The 5,000-nt window shown below is 40.7% G+C and overlaps 1 protein-coding gene across 1 annotated transcript in view; it reads right to left on the bottom strand.

Moving 5' to 3' along the window:
* LOC106596204 (glutamate receptor ionotropic, NMDA 2A-like) overlaps positions 1-5,000 on the bottom strand; it is a 266,124-nt gene that overhangs the window by 58,863 nt on the left and 202,261 nt on the right.

Genomic DNA, 5,000 nt, shown 5'->3' with positions numbered 1-5,000 from the left:
GACAACCATTTGCCATAGATTTTCAAGCCGATTTAAGTTAAAACTGTAACTAGGCCACTTAGGAACCTGGTGTAAGCAACCCCAGTGTATATTTGGCCTTGTGTTTTAGGTTACTGTCCTGCTGAAAGGTGAATTCATCTCCCAGTGTATATTTGGCCTTGTGTTTTAGGTTATTGTCCTGCTGAAAGGTGAATTCATCTCCCCAGTGTATATTTGGCCTTGTGTTTTATGGTTATTGTCCTGCTGAAAGGTGAATTCATCTCCAAGTGTCTGGTGGAAAGCAGACTGAACCAGGTTTGTCTCTAGGATTTTGCCTGTGCTTAGTTCCATTCTGTTTCTTTTTTATCCTGAAAATCTCCCCAGTCCTTAATGATGACATACCCATAACATGATGCAGCCACCACTATGCTTGACAATATGAAGAGTGTTACTCAGTAATCTGTTGTATTGGGAATTTCCCCAAACATAACACTTTGTATTCAGGTCCAAAAGAGAATTGCTTTGGCAAAAACAATTATTGCAGTATTACTTTAGTGCCTTGATGCATGTTTATGAATATTTCTATTCAGTACAGGCTTCCTTCTTTTCACCCTTGTCATTTAGGTTAGTATTGTGGAGTAACTACAATGTTGTTGATCCAGCCTCAGTTTTCTCCGCATCACAGCCATTAAACTGTTTTAAAAGTCACCATTGGCCTCATTGTGAAATCCCTGAACGGTTTCCTTTCTCTCCGGCAACTAAGTTAGGAAGGACGCCTGTATCATTGTAGTGACTGGGTGTATTGATATACCATCCAAAAGTGTAATAACTGCATAATGATCAAAGAGATATTTCAATGTCTGCTTTTATTATTTTGACCCATTTACCAAGTGGTGCCCTTCTTTACGAGGCATTGGAAAACCTCCCTGGTCTTTTGTGGTTAAATCTGTGTTTAAAATTCAGTGCTCGGCTGAGGGACCAATCAGATAATTGTATGTGTGGGGGTTACAGAGATGAGGTAGTCATTTAAAAATCATGTTAAACACTATTATTTCAAACAGAGTGAACACACACACACACACACACACACACAAACACACACACACACACACACACACACACACACACACACACACACACACACACACACACACACACACACACACACACACACACACACACACACACACACACACACACACACACACACACACACACACACACACACACACACAGCCCAACTTGTGGCATGTGTTGTAGCAGCACTGTCCCAGTTAGTGAAGTCTAAAATATCTATTTAAAACAGACAGGATCACTGACCTACCTACAGAACACCACACTAGAGGTGTTTCCTGTACTGTCCTGATCCTGCAACAGTTCTAGAACCCCCAGAAACTGTACTGTCCTGATCCTGCAACAGTTCTAGAAGTCCCAGAAACTGTCCTGTACTGTCCTGATCCTGCAACAGTTCTAGAAGTCCCAGAAACTGTCCTGTACTGTCCTGATCCTGCAACAGTTCTAGAACCCCCCAGAAACTGTCATGTATTGTCCTGATCCTGCAACAGTTCTAGAACCCCCAGAAACTTTCCTGTCCCGATAAAAATCACTCCCGTTATGTGCTCATTTGTTTTTGCGTCCAGAAATATGTAAGCTTTTGCGTTTGTTTAGGAAGTATTGAAAATCAATTTCAAGATGGTGTGATGGTTGTGGTTGTCTTACCTATCTTAGTTAAATACACTGACCTGTAGGTCTAAATGGCCTTGATAAGAGAGCATTGGGGAAGGACCTACATGTAGACTGATTAATAAAGGCTGAAGGATGAGGAACAGAGAACCCAACAGGACGGTCTGCTCAGCACAGCACCACGGCATAAATCTGTAGGTCTTACAGCTTCAGCACTGCAGAACATACGGCTACGAACGTTTACAACATCGACATGTACCTGAGTGGCAGTACAGCATAAATCAATTAATATTTTTGTTTTACTCTTAACCTCAGATGTTTAGTTGAAATATGTAAACAATCGGGCTTGAGGTAAAGCTGTTTAGGAGTAGAGGCCGCTTGTCCCGCTCTTCGATTAAACTATTGGATTATACCACTGTCATGACGCTGCCCTCTTTGAGTACAGGGAGGACAGTTGACCCCCTCCCCCTTGCACCATCCCCCAACCTACCTTCCCCCACCCAGGCCCTGTGTGAAGGGGTTGTAAAATTCTAGAGGAGAATCTCTTGCCACATGGCCCAGTTGAGACACAGAGGGGTTTCATAGAGAGACACAGGAAGTTCTTCCAACTCACAGAATTGGGGAACCGAATGACATTTATGTTCTGGAGAAGGTATGAAAGATTGGTGAAGAATCCAGCTACGAACTGGTCCGCTTGGTACAATTTTGTGACACTCAGAAGAGACAATATAGCCATATTACCATAAAACTGTTTATATAATAGCCTCAGCTATGGGACTTGCATCCAAATGGTTGTATAGAATGTATTAATAAGGATAAAGCTATTTTGTAATATATTGAGATGCTGTGTACTGATGTTAATGTGATAGAATGTATTTATGTTCAATTAACCTCTCTAGGCTAGGCGGGACGAATTCGTCCCACCTACGTAACAGCCACTGCCAGCCTGTGGTGCGATTTTCAAAACCTTAAAAAGCCTATTACTTCAATTTCTCAAACATATGACTATTTTACAGCCATTTAAAGACAAGACTCTCGTTAATCTAACCACACTGTCCGATTTCAAAAAGGCTTTACAACGAAAGCAAAACATTAGATTATGTCAGCAGAGTACCAAGCCAGAAATAATCAGACACCCATTTTTCAAGCCAGCATATAATGTCACCAAAACCCAGAAGACAGCTAAATGCAGCACTCACCTTTGATGATCTTCATCAGATGACAACCCTAGGACATTATGTTATACAATACATGCATGTTTTGTTCAATCAAGTTCATATTTATATCAAAAACCAGCTTTTTACATTAGCATGTGACGTTCAGAACTAGCATACCCCCCGCAAACTTCCGGGGAATTCGCTAACATTTTACTAAATTACTCACGATAAACGTTCACAAAAAGCATAACAATTATTTTAAGAATTATAGATACAGACCTCCTCTATGCACTCGATATGTCCGATTTTAAAATAGCTTTTTGGTGAAAGCACATTTTGCAATATTCTAAGTACATAGCCCAGGCATCACGGGCTCGCTATTTAGACACCCGGCAAGTTTAGCACTCACCATAATCATATTTACTATTATAAAAGTTTGATTACCTTTTGTTGTCTTCGTCAGAATGCACACCCAGGACTGCTACTTCAATAACAAATGTTGGTTTGGTCCAAAATAATCCATCGTTATATCCGAATAGCTGCGTTTTGTTCGTGCGTTCCAGACACTATCCGAAATAGTAAAGTGTCGCGTGCATGGCGCAATTCGTGACAATAAAATTCAAAGTATTCCATTACCGTACTTCGAAGCATGTCAACCGCTGTTTAAAATCAATTTTTACGACATTTTTCTCGTAGAAAAGCGATAATATTCCGACAGGGAATCTCCTTTTCGGCAAACAGAGGAAAAAATCCCAAAGGCGGGGGCGGTCGGGGTCACGCGCATAAGCCCAGTGTCCCTTGATCGGCAACTTGAGAAAGGCGATAATGTGTTTCAGCCTGGGGCTGGAATGACGACATTCTGTTTTTTCCCGGGCTCTGAGCGCCTATGGACGACGTGGGAAGTGTCACGTTAGAGCAGAGATCCTTAGTAAATGATAGAGATGGAAAAGAAGTTCAAGAAATGGTCAGACAGGCCACTTCCTGTAAAGGAATCTCTCAGGTTTTGACCTGCCATTTGAGTTCTGTTATACTCACAGACACCATTCAAACAGTTTTAGAAAATTTAGGGTGTTTTCTATCCATATGTAATAAGTATATGCATATTCTAGTTACTGGGTAGGAGTGGTAACCAGATTAAATCGGGTATGTTTTTTATCCAGCCGTGTCAATACTGCCCCTTATTCTAAACAGGTTAAATCAGTCATTGGCACGCCCCAGGGACACAGACAGGACCAGGCGTCATGTGACAAGCCTGTTCTATGTTCACTATAAAACCCCACCCTGATTTACTTTCTTCAGACCAGGCCTCCACTCCATTGCGAGTTGGCCAATAGGTTTGACCATCCAGTTCCTCTACTGAAAATGAACTACACCACGTGGTTAACTTTTAGACTATCGATACCGACAGAATAAGAACAAGTCTTTGATATTAATTAATAGTCTGCAGCTAGAAATTATATCATTGAACGCGAAGACCGACGAAACATCCATTCTATGACGACATTAATGAATGTCGCTTTGAAAGATCCATTCCAACCGAGAGAGAGAGAGAACTCTCCAACAGAACGACGCTCCAACAAGGATCCCGACGACACACTGAGTGTAAATATATATTGATTGCAATTGTTCCCGAATGAGTGAGCGTTCATGTGCAAAGGATTAGCATATCAATTGTTAATATTAATGAACTCTGTGTGCCTCCTCAGCTGACCTTTTATGACCCTTTGTTCAACAGGCCGCCATGCCTGTTTAGCCCACAAGGGCACATTCCTCTACCAATTCTTTGTGACGATAATTACTGTTTGTATGCTTTCTGTGAATTACTTAGTTTAGTAAATAAATGATTTTAAGACAATTGATGTATGGATGATTTAGTAAAGACTGGGTTCGTGCAGATACAACAATTTACGACGTTTGGAATGAGACTGGACGCGAGGTAAAATACACCATTTAAACCAGAAGATAATTGGCCTATACTACAATAGAATATAATATATAATGTTATAATATAGGAAAGTTATATTAGGAAAATTATAACTTTGTAATCTGAATATTTTCCTTGGTGCCCCGATCTCCTAGTTAATTACAATTAAACGATTAATCAGTTTAATCGCGTGATGATAATTACAGGGAGTTAATTGATAAACATGTCTTCAGTTTAATGGTGCCCAAAGACACGAC

This window comes from Salmo salar, chromosome 06 (genome assembly GCF_965601325.2).
Source record: "Salmo salar chromosome 06, fSalSal1, whole genome shotgun sequence".
Classification (NCBI taxonomy): Eukaryota; Metazoa; Chordata; class Actinopteri; order Salmoniformes; family Salmonidae; genus Salmo; species Salmo salar.
Note: the sequence above shows the minus strand (reverse complement) of the source record. Positions and strands in the feature narration are given on the sequence as shown.